The sequence below is a fragment of the Salvia miltiorrhiza genome, chromosome 6, assembly GCF_028751815.1.
Source record: "Salvia miltiorrhiza cultivar Shanhuang (shh) chromosome 6, IMPLAD_Smil_shh, whole genome shotgun sequence".
NCBI lineage: Eukaryota > Viridiplantae > Streptophyta > Magnoliopsida > Lamiales > Lamiaceae > Salvia > Salvia miltiorrhiza.
Genome location: NC_080392.1, coordinates 15408983 through 15430136, shown reverse-complemented (window position 1 = coordinate 15430136; position 21154 = coordinate 15408983). Strand labels below are relative to the sequence as shown.

The following is a 21154-nucleotide window of genomic DNA, read 5'->3' as shown; positions in this document are numbered from 1 at the left end:
TTTTTCATATAATCCCACCTTGACATAAATATGATTGCGTGTAAAATAGATATAACGTCAGTTGGATGGAAACAACGTCGTTTCAGGCTGTTAGACAATTAATAAAAACCCTAAAATTATTTTAATTCCTATTTTCGTTTTTTCCGAATCCTTATATCTAATCATATTTTTTGCAGCAAAAAGAGTTTCTATCTATTTGTCACGACCGGCCTTAATTAAGGATAATTAATCCGGGAAAACCATGACTGGGGAAGGAAAATTAAGAAGCGGGTTTAGAAAGGGGCGCATAAAAGAATACTCAAAGAGCTTGAATACGCGTGAAATATTCCTTAAAAAGGAAAAAGGCATAGTTCGCATAAAAAGGGTACTCAAAGAACTTGTATACGCGTTATATTCCTTAAAAGGAAAAAGGCATTTTTAGGGGCTTGGCTAAAACATTATCAGAGTTTGTAACGGAAGGTGTAACTGAAATAATCAGTGTTTACAGCGGAATGCATAACTGAGATACATGTATGAAGACATGTATCCTTTCTGAGCCTACTTTAAGTTCGACAAAAACTCCATTCAGCAACACTTCATCGCCCATCACAGCTCAACCTACACAAACATAAACATCGAAGGGCTAAGTACAAGAGTACTTAGTGGGCAGTTGCCAAGCATATAACATAACATCATTAACAATTTCACAATATCGCATAAGAGGCATGAGTTTCTTTCATATCATTTGCTCATTAAACATTTCCAAATTCATAAATAGCATAAGGGCATTCTTCATCATCAACAATCATATACACGCATCGTGTCGTGGAGAAGGCCTTCTCCAACGAACACGTGCATCGCACCGTGAGAGGGGGCCTCCCTCAGCGGTCACGGCATCGTACTATTGAGGGAGGCCTCCCCCAATAGACGCTGTAACACTGGCATACTGGCATACTGGCATCGCGCCGCGAGAGAGGCCTCTCTCAGCGGACACAGGCATCGCGCCGTGAGGAAGGCCCTCCTCAACGGACACGGCATCGTACTGTTGAGGGAGGCCTCCCCCAACAGACGCAAGCATCAAACATAAGCATAAACTTATCAGCGTAAAGCATTCAAGCGTAAATAAGTGTAATCAAGTGTAAATTACATAGGGCGTAAATAGTATAAACAGCATAGCGTAAATCATTTAACGTGCAGCATAATAAAGCTTAACTCATTTAAGCGTAATAAAGCATACCATACTTGAAGATCCAATTTGCATTTTAAAGCATAACACATGCATAGCATTTTATTTACGCGTAAGAAATTGCCCACCTGATAGCAAAGTTTTGCTAAGGTACTCTAACTCCTTGTGTAGTTCTTACTCTCGCGCTTGACCTTAATCACGAGAATATAAAATAAGGCATTGCCTCGAGGAAAATTCTTAATTAATGAGAAAGCGTAATTTAACTATGCATGAACCTGGTATGCATGAACTAATACTCTGAGCGATAATCGGGAATTCTACTATTAATCCTCGTTAATAGATTTAGTTAATTCTCGTCTAGCGCGGTCGAATAAAATTGTGATTCTTCCTTCCTCATCGGAATATTCTAGTCGTGAAATAAACCTCGCATTTGTACTTGATTGAAAAAGGACTAACTCGGCTTTAAACGAGGTGTGACCTTGTAGAAATTATCGGGCTTTTCGATAGAAATATCATTACTAGCGTAACCTCAAATAATTAATAGGCTCAAAAGAGAGTAGCCAATTAATTAAATAAACCAGTGGCTTAAATGAAATAAACAATAATGGCTTGCTTTAAAGTCGGAAGTCCAAAAACATTAATTAATAAACTGGGCGGCTCATTACTGATAAATAATTGGGCTCCATCATAATAGATACTGCTAGGCTTAACTCAAAGGAGTAACTTCAGCCCAAGTGATAATAGTAATTAATGTGGGCTGAAAAGAATAAATCTTAGTCCAATGAATAAATAATTTGATTAGTTGGGCTCAATTAAATAAATCAAACGAGGCCCAACGAAATAATAATGGGATTAGAATAATAGTCCATCATAAAATATGCATCAGCCCAACTCCTTAAATTAATTCAAGCCCAATAAAAATAATGAGAAGGGCCAATTAAAATAAAGACTGGCTCATTTCGAATTTATTTGTGAAAGTCCAAGCAATTAAAATACAATCAAGCCCAGCTTAAAATAATTCGGCCCACAATAAATTAAAAGGAAAAGCCCAATTTCCTTAAAACAAGCTCAAAAATTCGGCCCAACTTAAATAAAAAGAAGCCCAAATCTTAAAAACACAAGCTAAAAATTCGGCCCAACTTAAAACAAAATCAGAGGCCCATACAGTAATTAAATTCGGCCCAATTTATTAATTATAAGGAAAGCCCAAAACAAATTAAACAAAGCCCAAGTTTTTAAAAAAAACAAGCCCAAAATTCGGCCCACATAAAATGGCCCAAATAAAACACAACCCATACTATTTCTCTCTCTCTAATTTCTCGGCTTCTCTCTTTCTCAAGGAGCCGATTCCTCCTTCTCTCTCAAACCAGCCGATCGGCCCCCTTCTCCTCCAGCTAAATTTGGCCGGCTTCGCTTCTCCGGCTGTTCAGCCGGCATCTGTCGACGCGTCGAACCCCGGCGACGTCCTCTCTCTCTCCTCACGCATAATCCCGTCGAGCCCTAACTCTGGATTGCCAGGTCGCCGCTGCTGTCACTCTCGTCTGGAATCCGGCGAGCGGTCGCCTCCTGGAAGCAGCGCCGTTCGTCTCCCTCGTCTCAAACATGGAATCGGGCGGTGCCGGCCACTCTCTCTCTTTCTCGGCCAAGATCTGATCTTGCCGGCGTCAGCTGTCCCTGCGCCTAGTTCCGATGCCAACGGAAGCTCCTTCGTCGTCGTGTAAGTTCTGCTCCGGTCCCTGAAACCGGTTGGTCTCCTCCCTCAGCCATTCCGCTTCCGCTTTGATGTTCCTGAGTTTCCGGCGACTGGAGTAAGAAGGCCTACGCCTCTCACCGCGCCGCTGCTGCCTTTGGACCATTGCTGCTGTTCCTCCCGGCGGCAGGTGAAGGCCCGCCGATCCGCTGCTGTTGTCGAAGTTCGATGGAGCAGCAAGTATTTGCCGTTGCCATCGTCGGCTCAGCTTCGACCGAACGGAGCAACCGCCCTTCTAAAAGCTAAGTCTTTGTTCTATCTTCCTCTTCTTCTTTGTATAAGTCTTTATATAAACAATGGTGTGTGGTTTGAAGTTAAAGGGGTCTGTTCTGTGTTCCTACTTTGATAAAGTTAGAGATTAAACTAGGAACTGTGGTTTGCTAATGTCATAAGAATTCTCATCGTCTGACTCATGTGAAGAAATTGAATTACATATGAATTGATTTCTGTGCTTGTGACTTTGCTAAGTCCATAACCTATACTCATCTATACATTCAATATTTCTTCTTAATCATGCTTGTTGGATGAAATGCAAATGGGATTCGAATGAAGGGAGCTTAGTATATACCTGTAATTGCTTGTTGTTGGTGGCTGTTTGTTGCCATTGAATTTAATGAGGAGATAGCTGAAATTTCAGATGCTTATTGACATATGCAGGGGAATCAAGAATGGGCTGGTGGAAAAACTTAAACCAAAGCTTACATGTTCGAAGTTTGGCAGCAGTAAATGAAATCTCTCATTCCTTTGGTTGTTGAAGAACTAAGGAATGAGTAAAAGGGCTGATAATAGCCTTAAAGAATCGAATATGGTGGGGAGCAAAAGGGTGGTGGGTAGCTGATGGAGTAGGTGGGAAGTTTGGTGGAGCAAAGGCGTGTAAACTTTAATTGATTGCGAAAAAACTTTTGCTTTTGCTAATTGATTTGGTTGTCTTCTTGATTGATTCTGTATATTTAATCGCGTTTTTGCAATTAAATACTGGCTTCTGCTCATTATTCGTGTATAAATTAAATACGTATATTTAATCTGCGTTGCAGTCGGAATAATTTCTCGACTTCTATTAGCACTAATAAAATATAACTGCTTCTGTTTTTTTTTCGATTAATAAATAACATGACTTTGCTAAGTCAGTTATAACTTGAAAATAATGATTATTGAATGGCTCAATAATCCTCGTCGCGTTTTTCTCATACTTATAAAAGTATAAAGCTAAAATAATAACTTCGTTTTTTATAAAAAAAATCAGGACCATAAACTGGATTCATATATAACTGGCAACTGGGTTTCATTTACTAAAAGATGCGATATTAATTATCGCGATACCATATTAAATAAAAATAAAAATGCGGGTCATTACATACTACCCCTCTTAACAAAAATTTCGTCCCGAAATTTGCATATATCTGCTAAAACAGTTCGGGGTATTTTCCTTCATCTTGTCTTCAAGTTCCCGCGTAGCTTCTCTTGTCTGCGGTGTCTCCATAAGATTTTCACTGATGTGATTGAGGCTGATTTCGCAAGTGTCCACGTATTGCTGGCAAGGGGGTATGGGTGTTCTCAATTGATGAACCTCGTTGTCTGTTGGGGCATTGCGTGGAGTAGTGACCTTTTTGGCCACAATTGTAACAACCGTTAGTTCCAGCTCGACAAACACCCCTATGCATCTTACCACAATTTGGGCAAGGTAAAACTCCTTTCCGACTTTGGTTACCCCCAGTTGACTTGAGGTTAGTCTGTGCCTCGTACCTTGGTTGAATAAACTGTTCGGCCCGTTCATTTTCTTGCCACACTTTCTTACTGGTCTGATTGATATTGTCTTCGTTGTTGTCCCACTTGCGCTTCCCTTTGAAAGTATGTGAGACTGCTGGTAAGTCGTTTGGCGTCGAGATAAATGGTGAGACTAACTTGTCCGACAGCATTGCAGCTTCAATGTCAAGTGCCCTGTTCAGAGACTCCGTGTATGAGAGTCCTCCGTGGCTTGTTAGAGCCATCTTAATTTCGTAGCGCAGTCCGGCACAAAATTTCTCTGCCATCTTCTCCTCTGTGTCCACTTGTTGTGGAGCAAACCTCGACAGGTTGCAGAATTCCTTGTCGTATTCAACCACAGATTTCTTTCCTTGCTTCAACTCGTAGAACTCAACTTCTTTCTTCTTGCTATAGCTTTTCGGAATATATTTATCATATAGTCCTGTCTTAAAATCTTCCCAAGTATAACTTGCCCATTGTTCAGGTGTCAGAATTTTTCGTCGTGCTTCCCACCAGAAGTCAGCCGATCCTGTTAGTTGGAATGAGACGCAAGATAGGTGTTCCTCATCAGTACAACGTAGAAAGTTGAAAATGCGTTCCATTGCACGCACCCAAATCTCAGCTTCAGCCGGTTCACTCGTTCCGTCAAACGTAGGTGGATTTTGCCTTAAAAAGAGTTCTTCGACTCTCCTAGTTGGGGGCGGAGGGGATGGGTTATGTCCTTGAGCATCTTGTGGTTCTTCGGGTACAGCGTTACGGTTTCTGCGATTGTTATTGTTTCTCGCAGGGCGTCCTCTCTTAGGCGGCATTCTGATAGCAAGAATGTGCCAATTAGTACACCCTAGCATAACCTAATACAAACCTCTAAAGAATTCTTGTAAAGGTCAACTTATTCTAACTTGTAAACAAGTCAAGACTCCAATGACAACATTGATGTAGTAAGCTTTAAGGGTCCTTAGCATCTCAAATCCATGAGTCATAACAATTCTTAAGCATATAATATCACATCATCTAAATTGGATACTTAAACATAAGTCATGGAGATTTATAGCGGCTATAAAATCATGAGCTTAAAAATTATTCTATACGCATCACTTATCTTGCTGCCTTCACTATAGCCACCAAAAGATACAATCGAATTTCTTCTACGTTTGCTTCTATGTTCTGTAGTAGTGGTGATCTCATATCTTAATAGCTCTATGTTCATAGGGATTCATTCCATAGGCATACTTAATCGCGCTTGCGTAAATCATTTCATTTAATAACAACATAACATAGCTATTAACAGTTACTCACTTTGCTATTACGAAAATTCTCACTTTTTGTAAACATTAACTCAAAACTTGGAATAGCTTACCATTCTGCTTCGTTGAGTGTGATGCGATGAAGTGCTGAGCTTTGTCGATTGAACTCTAGACACTTTAGTGATCCATTCTAAGTTTGGCTTAAATAAACTATTAGGCTCAGAGCAAACGAACTGCTCTGATACCACTCTGTCACGACCGGCCTTAATTAAGGATAATTAATCCGGGAAAACCATGACTGGGGAAGGAAAATTAAGAAGCGGGTTTAGAAAGGGGCGCATAAAAGAATACTCAAAGAGCTTGAATACGCGTGAAATATTCCTTAAAAAGGAAAAAGGCATAGTTCGCATAAAAAGGGTACTCAAAGAACTTGTATACGCGTTATATTCCTTAAAAGGAAAAAGGCATTTTTAGGGGCTTGGCTAAAACATTATCAGAGTTTGTAACGGAAGGTGTAACTGAAATAATCAGTGTTTACAGCGGAATGCATAACTGAGATACATGTATGAAGACATGTATCCTTTCTGAGCCTACTTTAAGTTCGACAAAAACTCCATTCAGCAACACTTCATCGCCCATCACAGCTCAACCTACACAAACATAAACATCGAAGGGCTAAGTACAAGAGTACTTAGTGGGCAGTTGCCAAGCATATAACATAACATCATTAACAATTTCACAATATCGCATAAGAGGCATGAGTTTCTTTCATATCATTTGCTCATTAAACATTTCCAAATTCATAAATAGCATAAGGGCATTCTTCATCATCAACAATCATATACACGCATCGTGTCGTGGAGAAGGCCTTCTCCAACGAACACGTGCATCGCACCGTGAGAGGGGGCCTCCCTCAGCGGTCACGGCATCGTACTATTGAGGGAGGCCTCCCCCAATAGACGCTGTAACACTGGCATACTGGCATACTGGCATCGCGCCGCGAGAGAGGCCTCTCTCAGCGGACACAGGCATCGCGCCGTGAGGAAGGCCCTCCTCAACGGACACGGCATCGTACTGTTGAGGGAGGCCTCCCCCAACAGACGCAAGCATCAAACATAAGCATAAACTTATCAGCGTAAAGCATTCAAGCGTAAATAAGTGTAATCAAGTGTAAATTACATAGGGCGTAAATAGTATAAACAGCATAGCGTAAATCATTTAACGTGCAGCATAATAAAGCTTAACTCATTTAAGCGTAATAAAGCATACCATACTTGAAGATCCAATTTGCATTTTAAAGCATAACACATGCATAGCATTTTATTTACGCGTAAGAAATTGCCCACCTGATAGCAAAGTTTTGCTAAGGTACTCTAACTCCTTGTGTAGTTCTTACTCTCGCGCTTGACCTTAATCACGAGAATATAAAATAAGGCATTGCCTCGAGGAAAATTCTTAATTAATGAGAAAGCGTAATTTAACTATGCATGAACCTGGTATGCATGAACTAATACTCTGAGCGATAATCGGGAATTCTACTATTAATCCTCGTTAATAGATTTAGTTAATTCTCGTCTAGCGCGGTCGAATAAAATTGTGATTCTTCCTTCCTCATCGGAATATTCTAGTCGTGAAATAAACCTCGCATTTGTACTTGATTGAAAAAGGACTAACTCGGCTTTAAACGAGGTGTGACCTTGTAGAAATTATCGGGCTTTTCGATAGAAATATCATTACTAGCGTAACCTCAAATAATTAATAGGCTCAAAAGAGAGTAGCCAATTAATTAAATAAACCAGTGGCTTAAATGAAATAAACAATAATGGCTTGCTTTAAAGTCGGAAGTCCAAAAACATTAATTAATAAACTGGGCGGCTCATTACTGATAAATAATTGGGCTCCATCATAATAGATACTGCTAGGCTTAACTCAAAGGAGTAACTTCAGCCCAAGTGATAATAGTAATTAATGTGGGCTGAAAAGAATAAATCTTAGTCCAATGAATAAATAATTTGATTAGTTGGGCTCAATTAAATAAATCAAACGAGGCCCAACGAAATAATAATGGGATTAGAATAATAGTCCATCATAAAATATGCATCAGCCCAACTCCTTAAATTAATTCAAGCCCAATAAAAATAATGAGAAGGGCCAATTAAAATAAAGACTGGCTCATTTCGAATTTATTTGTGAAAGTCCAAGCAATTAAAATACAATCAAGCCCAGCTTAAAATAATTCGGCCCACAATAAATTAAAAGGAAAAGCCCAATTTCCTTAAAACAAGCTCAAAAATTCGGCCCAACTTAAATAAAAAGAAGCCCAAATCTTAAAAACACAAGCTAAAAATTCGGCCCAACTTAAAACAAAATCAGAGGCCCGTACAGTAATTAAATTCGGCCCAATTTATTAATTATAAGGAAAGCCCAAAACAAATTAAACAAAGCCCAAGTTTTTAAAAAAAACAAGCCCAAAATTCGGCCCACATAAAATGGCCCAAATAAAACACAACCCATACTATTTCTCTCTCTCTAATTTCTCGGCTTCTCTCTTTCTCAAGGAGCCGATTCCTCCTTCTCTCTCAAACCAGCCGATCGGCCCCCTTCTCCTCCAGCTAAATTTGGCCGGCTTCGCTTCTCCGGCTGTTCAGCCGGCATCTGTCGACGCGTCGAACCCCGGCGACGTCCTCTCTCTCTCCTCACGCATAATCCCGTCGAGCCCTAACTCTGGATTGCCAGGTCGCCGCTGCTGTCACTCTCGTCTGGAATCCGGCGAGCGGTCGCCTCCTGGAAGCAGCGCCGTTCGTCTCCCTCGTCTCAAACATGGAATCGGGCGGTGCCGGCCACTCTCTCTCTTTCTCGGCCAAGATCTGATCTTGCCGGCGTCAGCTGTCCCTGCGCCTAGTTCCGATGCCAACGGAAGCTCCTTCGTCGTCGTGTAAGTTCTGCTCCGGTCCCTGAAACCGGTTGGTCTCCTCCCTCAGCCATTCCGCTTCCGCTTTGATGTTCCTGAGTTTCCGGCGACTGGAGTAAGAAGGCCTACGCCTCTCACCGCGCCGCTGCTGCCTTTGGACCATTGCTGCTGTTCCTCCCGGCGGCAGGTGAAGGCCCGCCGATCCGCTGCTGTTGTCGAAGTTCGATGGAGCAGCAAGTATTTGCCGTTGCCATCGTCGGCTCAGCTTCGACCGAACGGAGCAACCGCCCTTCTAAAAGCTAAGTCTTTGTTCTATCTTCCTCTTCTTCTTTGTATAAGTCTTTATATAAACAATGGTGTGTGGTTTGAAGTTAAAGGGGTCTGTTCTGTGTTCCTACTTTGATAAAGTTAGAGATTAAACTAGGAACTGTGGTTTGCTAATGTCATAAGAATTCTCATCGTCTGACTCATGTGAAGAAATTGAATTACATATGAATTGATTTCTGTGCTTGTGACTTTGCTAAGTCCATAACCTATACTCATCTATACATTCAATATTTCTTCTTAATCATGCTTGTTGGATGAAATGCAAATGGGATTCGAATGAAGGGAGCTTAGTATATACCTGTAATTGCTTGTTGTTGGTGGCTGTTTGTTGCCATTGAATTTAATGAGGAGATAGCTGAAATTTCAGATGCTTATTGACATATGCAGGGGAATCAAGAATGGGCTGGTGGAAAAACTTAAACCAAAGCTTACATGTTCGAAGTTTGGCAGCAGTAAATGAAATCTCTCATTCCTTTGGTTGTTGAAGAACTAAGGAATGAGTAAAAGGGCTGATAATAGCCTTAAAGAATCGAATATGGTGGGGAGCAAAAGGGTGGTGGGTAGCTGATGGAGTAGGTGGGAAGTTTGGTGGAGCAAAGGCGTGTAAACTTTAATTGATTGCGAAAAAACTTTTGCTTTTGCTAATTGATTTGGTTGTCTTCTTGATTGATTCTGTATATTTAATCGCGTTTTTGCAATTAAATACTGGCTTCTGCTCATTATTCGTGTATAAATTAAATACGTATATTTAATCTGCGTTGCAGTCGGAATAATTTCTCGACTTCTATTAGCACTAATAAAATATAACTGCTTCTGTTTTTTTTTCGATTAATAAATAACATGACTTTGCTAAGTCAGTTATAACTTGAAAATAATGATTATTGAATGGCTCAATAATCCTCGTCGCGTTTTTCTCATACTTATAAAAGTATAAAGCTAAAATAATAACTTCGTTTTTTATAAAAAAAATCAGGACCATAAACTGGATTCATATATAACTGGCAACTGGGTTTCATTTACTAAAAGATGCGATATTAATTATCGCGATACCATATTAAATAAAAATAAAAATGCGGGTCATTACACTATTACTTTGATTTCTTGGATTACTTCTTGTCATTTTCTCTCATTAGCTTCATTCATCTCACTTTCTCTCAATTTAATAATTCGATTCTTAATTATTTAGTTAGATGCTAATTTTAAACGTAAATGACATTGTTTTAATATGCCCAAATTAACATTGTATTAGTAATCGACAAATATGGTAGGTAGGATTTCATATAGTATTTCAGCACAAAATTTGACCAAAAAATAAGCGAGTATGTAAAATAAAAAATATAATAATAATTGGATAATTTTAATATATACTCCCTCCGTCCATGAAAGAACTTCCTAGGAGGGAGTAGCACGAGTTTTAAGAAAAAATATTGTTGAGTGTATTGAGAGTGGATAGAAAGTAGTTGAGTGTAATTGGAGTGATGAAAAGGTGTTATAATTAATATTGAGAGTTGTGAAAAGTGAAAAGTAAGAGGATTATAAGTGGTGGGTATAGTCCAAAAATAGGTAGGAAGTTCTTTTGTGGACGTCCCAAAAAAGAAAGATAGGAAGTTCTTTCGTGGACGGAGGGAGTATTTCAAAATTGATGTGCAAAGGCCACTAAATTTATATACAATAATAAACCAAAGAGAAAAAGTAAACGTTTGTGTAATATTAAGGAGATGTGATATTTCCACAAAATAATTAAAGGTATCTTTATGTTATGATGAATAAAATAATTCAACATATAAATATAATGTTTCAATGATATTTATTTTTTTATCAAAAGAGAAGAGGGTAGAAACAAAATTTTGTAGTAGAGAAGGAGAGAGAATAAATATTAATAATAACGACAACCTTAAAACAATCGTATAAATAAGAAAAGACAAAAAATATGAAAATTTGATTAAAAAAAAGAGGAGAGAGAAAAAATAAACATCTTAAAATTTTAAAATATACTAATAATTTATTTATTTTAGATTTATATTCGATAATTTTTATACCAAATTAAATATCTTGCATTTATCTTTAATTTAAAATATATATAATGAATATTTTTTTAAAATAAAATTTGATTTAAAAAAAATCACAAAAATATGAAAAAGAGAATATGAGAGAGAGAGAGAGACGGAGAGAAAGTAAGTATGGAAAATTAAAAGAAATCATGTGATGAAAGAGAAGAGAGGAGAGAGAAAATATATGAGATTAGAATTTGTTAGATTTTGTAAATACCCTTAACATAATTCTTTAATTACTATTTTGCCACAAACTGTGTTATCATATAATAAATAGATTTCACGAATTTACAATATGGAAAAAAAAAATCGACAACCTATGGAAATGGGCATGTGATTTAGACGAAAGGGTTTGTATAAGTATAACAAATTGCTGACTTGTACACTTATGCTTTGGCAATTTCTTATATACCATATGCTCGAAAAGGAAAATTTTATTAGCTAGAATAGACGAAAATGAAGTTTTTGCCATTATTAATATTCCGAATATATGGTAATAGTAGATCAACACGCATTAACAACCATTGCTTTCCCGATATTAGAACTTGCTTAATTTATTAAGGATTTATGTCATAAATTAATGAATCCCTTTTTTCAGAGAGAGATAAATTAGTGAATCCTAATTGCGTGTATTTGTTAGATTTAAACATACTCGTCATTGCAAATAACTACTCATCGGCCAATCTAAAGAAGTATATTTGTTGTTGTAATGTATACTAGTGTATAACCCGTCGAGATTCGACGGGATATTATTTTATAATATAATCTATAATAATTTATTTTTGTTAATTATCGTCTTGATAAATATATTATTTATTTTATTCGATTTTATCCGTTGTTCAATTTTTAATGAGAACATCACTTTGATATCTTTGACAAATTCTCGAACGATAACTGATAGTACAATTATTAGTGGTATGTACAACATATAAAATACAATGCTAAGCAACATAATTGTATCAATTGATATTTAAAAACGAACATAACTAACATAAAAATGAAAAATAAAAATCCAACTCGTGTCATAATTTACTTAAGAAAGCCAAAAATAAAGATACTCAAAAGAATCAACTACACAACAACTCACTAACAGTCAATTGGCAAAATCATAAAAAACATGCAACATAATAGTCATTTCCAATTCTTGAATTTAAATCTTGAATCTAGCTCTGGCTTCAAGAGAAAGTCTCTGAATCCTGAATTTGGGATCCCTGCATAGCCTCTGTAAGTAAAAGATACGATATACATAAACAATTGCCGGACAGAAAAAGCTAAGACGCAATTCATCACTTAGAACAACAATGTTTTTTTTTTTACAGTAGAACAACAAAGACATTCCGTAACTCATTAACCATTAGTCCATAATTACTAAATAAAATTAAAAACAAAGACAATCAAAATGTCCAATTATACAAATCGTGTTGCTAAAAGTAAGAGTCTTATGGTGGAATTTAAAATAAACCAATAAGGACCTGTTTGATATGAGTTTATAGGTAGGATAAATGTAACGCCCCGCTTTTTACTTGAGTTTTATTATTTATTTTGGTGATTTAAAATATGATTTTTGTCATGCTTTATTTTATAATCTTGGACAAATCCGTAGTTGCGCCCTAGTTAAAAGTCAAATATATATATATATATATATATATATATATTGAGTCTTAGAATTTTTTTTTTATAGTAAATAGAATCTAATAATTTTTTTTCTTTAATTTGGGTTTAATTTGGAAAAGATTGGGTTAAAAGAAATAAAATTCGTAAATCTTAGATTTTATTTCACAACATTTTTATAAGTCTGTATCTATAGAAGATATACGCGTTTTATTTGATTTATTTTAGCAGAGTTAGAGAAGGAGTAGGATTTTATTAGGGTTATAACTACTGAACCGATTTACACGTAAATATAAAAAAATTTACTTTCTTTCTTCTTGGTACGAGGGAATCGCAGAAAATATTTCTTAGTGCCTTCTCTGTTTTCTCAAGTTCTCTTAAGCGAATTTCAAAGTCTTGGCTTCAACTACAATTTCTTTTCTTTGGCTAAACACATCTGTTCGGGTAAGCACTTTTATTAAATTCGTTGCCGTCCTTCTACTTTGCTAAGTGCATAAGTCTTCTCATATGAGTTATAAATTGGGGTTTGGTTTTTATTGTTAAACGGAATGAAAATTCTAATTAGCAAAAAGGAAGAATGAATTAGTTTTCTTTTTTTTTTTTTTGTTGGTGCTAGTGTGCTACGGTGCCTTTTTAATCTTAAACCCAAATTTCATGAATTAAGATTTTAGATTTTGCAATCTGACTTCCATCACATATAGGTATATACTAACTATGTAATGCAATTACTTATACTAATAATCTGGAGGTCCACATGCATTAAGTAAATGGTGAATAGTTTTCTTTCAAAAAGGCCACTGTTTTGTTCCTATAATCTATACATGTAATTTTTGTCATAGTTTGGATTTTGTGTGCTTCGATTTTGGGAAAACGAAATTAGATGAATAATTAATTAGTTAATTGAATATAGTTATGTTATGAGTTTTAAATTTGCGTAAATGACATAGGGTGATTTATGAGAGTTTTATTATTATTATTATTATTATTATTATTATTATTATTGGAATGAGTTACTGGAGTTATGGTTCTAGATATTGGAATGACCATTAGAATATTTAGTTGTAAATTGAATAATTAATTAGTTAATCGTATATATAGTTACATATGTATCAGATGTTTGATGAATTGATTCTGATCAATTTCAAAAGAATGAAGGGAATCTGTATTAATGTTTTTTTTAGCTATTTATTTATTTAAAGTTCAGCTTTGGAGTATATTAAATTTGGTTTAGGGATTTTAAATTAATGACATTGCTTCGTATATGCTTTCTATCATGGATCCATTTATTTTGTTCCCCAACTATGTTAATTAAATATAGTTACGTAGGAAAAGACCTACTCATGTCAAATTTTTCTTTGTATAGAAGAACTCCTTGGATAGTTAATTGGTGTATGACAGTTTAGTTTCAGGACAAATGAATTTATAGAACTTATAATTTTGTTTAATATCCGATAATTTAAGTTTTTGCCCAAACCCTTATAAAATAATTGTATTGGTTGAATTAGGTGCGGCGCAATTAGGATCCTCGTCCAAGAATTTATTGAGTTTCTTCTGTTGTGTTTGATATTGAGGTGGGTGAATTTTCTTCTAACTCAATAAATATGTTTCAATTGCCACGTGAATTAAAATTGTTTATGAAATATTTTCTTCTATAAATCCAACGTGTATATTGTGGTTGAGATACGATTTTGATTGCATATGGTGAGTATGCGCATTGGTACTTATGGCAGCGTGACAACGAGTCACTGATTTGGGGACGACGAGTATGACAGGGTCCTGTGCACAGTTGAGCCAGTCGGTTATTATTATTCCATGCCTGTGTGGCTGGATTATTTGCCTGTGTGGCAATGTTGTGAATGGTTCCATGCCTGGGTGGCTGGATTATTTGCCTGTGTGGCAATGTTGTGAATGGTTCCATGCCTGTGTGGCTGGATTGTTTGCCTGGGTGGAAATGTTGTGAATGGTTCCATGCCTGTGTGGCTGGATTATTTGCCTGTGTGGCGATGTTGAGAATGGTTCCATGCCTGTGTGGCTGGATTGTTTGCCTGGGTGGCAATGTTGTGAATGGTTTCATGCATGTGTGGCTGGATTATTTGCCTGTGTGGCGATGTTGAGAATGGTTCCATGCCTGTGTGGCTGGATTATTTGCCTGTGTGGCGATGTTGAGAATGGTTCCATGCCTGTGTGGCTGGATTATTTGCAAGTGAGGTAAGATATGTTATTTATGTTGTGATGGTGAGGCAAGTTGCGAATGAGTATCGTTTTCCACATTTTAATACACGTTTGGATAAATCATATTCTCTTATTGTTTCCCACCACTGAGTACGTTTTGTGCTCACCCCCTTTCGTTAAAATATTTTCAGGTCAGTGATTTTGGAGCGGCGTGGCGGAATGGGTGTGGTGAGGTTGATTTGGACTTTTGGTTCCGCTTTGAATGACTTTAGATTCGTTAATTTTCTTTGAGTCATTTTGAGGTTAAGCTTGCTTTTATTTTATGAAGGTTTTTGGTAGTTGGTTTAATTTTTTATTGGTGAATGATGAACTTGACGTAGACGTATTTAGTCGTTTAAAGCTTCGTAGACGATTTTCTGCAGTTGAACCTGTTTTGCTGATTTGGTGTTTAAATTGGTTAAAATGAAGTCGTATTTTGGTTCGTTTACTTTTATGTAATTGGAAGTTTTAAATTAAAATTTTATTTCTGATTAGTAAATTTTAGGGTGTTACAATAAATTAAATGAAATTAATACAGATTAGCGTGATGTTTGATATCATGTTATATTAATGTGGTCAACTCCTACTTAATCCCACTTCTATGTACTATTTTGTGGGAATAACCCATACTACTAACCCCCCCCCCCCCCTCGGATAACTTTAGTACTGCGAAGTTGGATAAAAATTCTGCTACCCTTTCTCACGCATATCGATGCAAATGCCCAAGTAATGGTGGACACACATTGTATTTTTAAAATTATATGAGGATAGTTTTGGTATTAGATAATATAATTCAACATAATCCTATGGATATCAAACACAATATAGGATTAAGTAGCCATGATATCAAACACCCATGAAATAGTATAAATCCACACTAATTTCTCAAGATAATTTTAATCCTAATCAATCCTAAACTGCAAATCAAACGGGTGAATAGAATTGTATAATAATAAGATAACCAAAGTTATATAGTAATTAATTACCTATCAAATGAAATAAATGAAATATTACCTTTTTTTATTTTATTAAGTCGTTGAAATATTAGTGGGGTTGGAAGATGATCACAATTTACAAATTATAATATCTAGATTCTGTTTGTATAAGGTGTAAAATGGAGGTTTGGATGATATATAACAAAAAAGCAAATTGACAAATTGATTTACTTTTCCTTTATTTAATATATATGGGCCAATCATAAAAGAGTGATTAAATATTTTGAAACCAAGATGAGCATAAATGGGACATCAAGTAGGCCAATTCCAAATTCTCTTTTGGGATCAAAATTTTACAATAATAGCGCCATGGATGAACAACTCTATTCTCACCAAAAAAAAAAAACAAAACAAAAAAAAATGACAATAGCATATATTTACAAAACTATTGTTTGGAGGTATATTATATACATTCTCTAAAATTGTTTGTCATTCTGGGACTGATATATTTTATAGAATAAATGAGGCTTTGGTGAACTTTCACCATGAAAAAACAATAGAAAATTGGCAGGTACTACAACATAAAACTGACAATCTTGGAGTGAAAATTGGGCATGCCTCCTACTGTTAGCAATCACCAAAAGAAAAAACCCAAGTGCTGCACAAGCCACAGTGAATATCTAGAAGAAATATACAAACCAAGCTGATTTTCATCACTTTCTAGTGAAAACAGAGTTAATCATCTCCTTTAAATTATTGCATCCCACAATCTCCATGGCCTCCGGCCCTCGCTGCACCTCCGACAACAACTTCTCTGCTGACTTGGAGACGTTACATTTCTTATATCCCAGCTTTGCCACCGTGCTTACTCGTTTCTCCAATTGTGCTACCTATGGTTGTTTCCGCACAAAATTAACAACAAACTTATGTTTCTGCGCATGCTCGTATATACATTTAGCTTAGACTCTCTTTGCCTAGCACCAAATACATATGGCTATGCAGCTATGGAAGGAAGAATTCAAGCTACTTAATTTTTATAGACAATGTAATGACCAAATTTAAAATGAGCTGAATAAATTTGACATACCGAAGTTCGCCAACGAATGCTATGTTGTGCAGTATGGGGAATTCAAAGAACCTGAAGGAAGATAATTGTATCTAAGTTAACTACATATGAACATGCAAGTAGATGAAACCAATTAGTTTACCATACTCGTCAATATCATACAGTTCTTATCACAACAAATATATAGCATATGTCGAAGTGGATAATGAATTATCACTTGTTACTAAAAATCATGCCTGCTGCAAATTGCAGCTGCTATTGCTAGATGACCAGCTGTCTCTGTTAGGCTAACTCCACTAACAACATTAAGAAAGATACCCTATCAAGAAAATTGAATATTAGAAAAAACAGTAGAGGATGAATCATTTTCAGCACATAAAACGGGGTTGGAGACTGCCAACAATTCTAATGACTTTCTACATAGTTATTTAAGACTCCTGTGTGAGTGAATACTAAACATCAATGTAATTGAATAGACTATCAGAACAAATAAGCACCAAAGAAAATCTACATCAGGTGTAGAGATACGAACAATCACATGTTAACGATGCAATTAGTATAAAGACCATTCCATTCTCTTGTAGCCTTAAGTCCAACTTGCTTTATAATAACCTACACAAAGAGTACATAGTTATATCATTCACACGCTATTCTAAAGAAATGCTATTGTCCACTTATAAAATTTAGACAATGTCTAGAACCAGCCAATCACAAGATAGAGTTCAATTCATAAATATAAAATTTAGACAATGTCTAGAAACAACCCAATTCACAAGATACCACTTGTCTAGTGCTAGATAAAACGCACCTCCAGCATCAGACAATAACTTTCTCATACACATACTGGATACTATTTTCTTAACATATTTTTTCGAAAGAAATAAGGAGCAAAAGAAAAACCAAGAATAATATACTTCTTTCAAAGCTTAAAGCAGTCAATAACAACATAAACTACATAGTATCGTGATGCTGCAAAATCTGGAAAAATAGATCTTAATAGGTGTCATATCTACTAAAAGAAGCTCAAAATCTAAACTGTTATTGCAATCATAAACTGAGGCTGCACTTTCACTTGTCTGAACCACAAGGCCTGCACAGGGCTATATATTGCGAGGTTGCTGAAGGCTAGATTGCATAACCACAGAGATTAATCAAGTTTTTGCAGATACTAATGTAGTAATGCACCATGTTGCGTTGGTTTGCCCTTTTTCCTAACTCACTAACTCTTTAACATGAACCTAATTCATATAATTGGACACATAATCATAAAATAATCAACTAAGGTCTGTTTTCAATGTTTTCTGAAAAATAGGACATAACGTTATCTGAACTTTTACAGGGCAAAACATCATACTCATAAAAAAACTCAGAAATTTTCTTAGCAATATCTTCAGCTGCAATATCTATTGAAATTAAAATAGAAAAGATTGATTTGATAGAGAAAAGCAAATCATGTTTTCATTACAATAATGACTAAAAAATTACTAATATCTTGATGAAAATGATGAAATGAATTGTAACCCACAGGTTCATCAACTCCTGGATCTTTCATAAATACTATTGCAGGAGCAGACTCAACACCAAACCTGTTTTATGAGAAATATGAAACAAATCAACTACAATCTTTACAGAATAGGGGAAGGACCTTCGTTGACATGGAGGAGAGGAAAAAACAAAAGAAAAGAGAAGAGTAGCACATACATATTCCACCAGAAAGCAGATTCCTCTGGTTTCCACATAGCAAAGGCGAAGGTGGCATACGATGAGTAAGTTCTAGCAGCTTGGCAAATGAATGGAGTAGCATGCTCACCCATTTTTGAGATCAGAATCACTTTAACCTACATGGGAAAATTCCTCATGGCGAATTACAATGCAATTTTTATTGAGAACTCCATGAAGTGTTATTGTGACTCAAAAACAAAGTTGTTTAAGTATCAAAGTATGAAAATGCTTTCTCTTAAAAATAACTCTTGAATAACAGTTCTCTCTTATTTAGAATAAGTCAATAATCATGGAAATCTTATATCAAGTTGTATAAATTTTTCATGAAAACTAAAAAAAAAAAAATCTAGCACCTAACAGAAACACCAAATATATATTTCTTATGATGATATGCATGTTCACAAAAGCAAGTAATGATCCTAAAATAAGTGACATGACAATACCTGATGAGGTTTACTCTTAACCAGAAAAATCTGCACCTGAAAATTCAGTATTCATATTAAAGCTGATAATCAGAAGGAGAACATCTTTCAAGTGAATTTGAACTTGAAGATTACAAACATTATCTTGCAATTGTAGTTTGAAGTACAGTGCAGAGTGCAGACCTTACCCTGGATTTGACATAACAAAAATTATAAATTAGAAGATTAAAGGGCATTTACTTTTAAGGATTAGCCTAGATAAATAAAAGAAATGACTAAAGGGGCGTTTACTTTAAAGGATTAGCCTAGATAAATAAATTTTGAAAAATAGTATAGGTTAATCCCTTGTTTTCTAAGATGGATTTGATCTTTGGGATATCCCAAGGCCCTTGATAATTTATGTCATTTCAGCTAATTTTGCTTGATTAATACCCCACTTAAAGAGTGAGATTGGAGATATTCTAGTAATGAGGATAAAAATATTCAATCATGTATATTAATCAATCATAGATAGGAAATGTCTCCTAAATAAATAGGCAAACTAAATCCACGAAATGTTTGCTGGTTCTTAGTTGGGACATCAATGGATTTCATCATAGTAATAGAGCTTTCACATAGAATTACTTAACTATCATATTTGACTTCGATAATAAGAAAATGGGAATGATTCAGTTGATCAAAAATTACCTATTTCATCAAGTGTTGTTTGATTAATCTTTAGAAAGGTATTACTGTACAACATTGTACAGTAAAGTACAAAGCATGTGCCCGACACTTAAATTTAAGTAATAGAATATGCAGACAAAATTTAAATTTAGATCAACTTAACACATAAAAAATGAAACAAAAATTCGTGGAAACAGTTGAAAATCTTGAAAACTCAATTGAACAACATAATAAAAATGGAAATGTCACATAAGTAAAAAAGATATGCAAACTTACAAAAAGCTATTGCCTCACAATATGCCCCAATACGAATTTCTAATTAAAAAATATTAGAGTTCCATAGGCATGGGAGATGGATTGAAATCTGCCAGAAGTGAATTGTAAACACTTCTTCAAATTTTCATTTTTAGTCTCCCAAAGTAAATTTTAAAAAATAAAATAAAAAAATACATCTGCTTGAGAACCCTCTATAACGTTTTCCTCTCTTTTTTCACTGTAATTCAACAACACAAATCTCCATCGCCTCAGACTCAGAGGAAGCAGAACATCACTTGTCACAATACCTTAAAATTTAAAATCCTAATACGCGAAGATCATCCCATAATCCAGAATTAAGAAATTAAAGGTCTTCATACAAAAAAATCAAACATGCTTTCTGACAATTGCCATAGAATTTCACCATGAAAAAGAATAGGATTAGAGAAAAACTTAAAACGACTAAGCAGCAATCCAAACCAATAATGGGGTGAGTGACACTTAAGATGAAATTAAGGGAATTTATCACATAGAGACAATAAAGCACGTACCTTTCAAAATAGGTTCCGAAATCAGGCGGGTGAGGTAGAGCACCGCATCCTGATTTCCAATTTCGATGTATCAGCGACTTGGGACGCGATGGATAGAGATTATCAGATCAATTGCTGTGATAAGGATCGGCAGACGGAGGGAGAGTGAATTGTTGTGATAATGATGCAGAGGGCGGACGATGGGATTTGAGAAGGATTAGCAAGAAGATTGGGAAAGATCATGAGAAAGATTTGCAGACGGCGAGAGAGGGGATTGCAGACGGCGAGAGAGGGGATTTTAGAAGGATTTGCAAATCAATTGCTACTCTAAGCATGTAACGGCTGATTGAGCATGAAATTTGCAGACAAATGGAGAGAGCTTTGAGTAAATTAACGGCTGAAGCTTTCAAACAGCATAAGGCTTTGTAAAATTGTGAGAAAAAAGGCTTTCAGATAGTATAAAATAAAGCATTGTGAGTGTGCCATGTAGGAGAGAGAAATAATATGGGAGCTGGAATATGTATTGTATTATATAATTGATAGAT

General features: G+C 35.7%; 1 long non-coding RNA gene across 11 annotated transcripts; it reads right to left on the bottom strand.

Moving 5' to 3' along the window:
• Positions 1-16456: 16456 nt before the first annotated feature.
• LOC130990144 (uncharacterized) lies at positions 16457-21154 on the bottom strand. Of its 11 annotated transcripts, none has more exons than XR_009090844.1 (7): positions 20631-21134; positions 19298-19347; positions 19180-19215; positions 18716-18852; positions 18540-18600; positions 17036-17086; positions 16457-16838 (listed from the first exon to the last, which is right to left on the bottom strand). It is a non-coding gene; the product is annotated as an uncharacterized LOC130990144 (long non-coding RNA). The 11 variants fall into 11 exon arrangements; XR_009090853.1 differs by lacking the exon at positions 19298-19347 and adding an exon at positions 17547-17626 and having other exon boundaries at positions 17036-17333; XR_009090845.1 differs by lacking the exon at positions 19298-19347 and adding an exon at positions 17547-17626.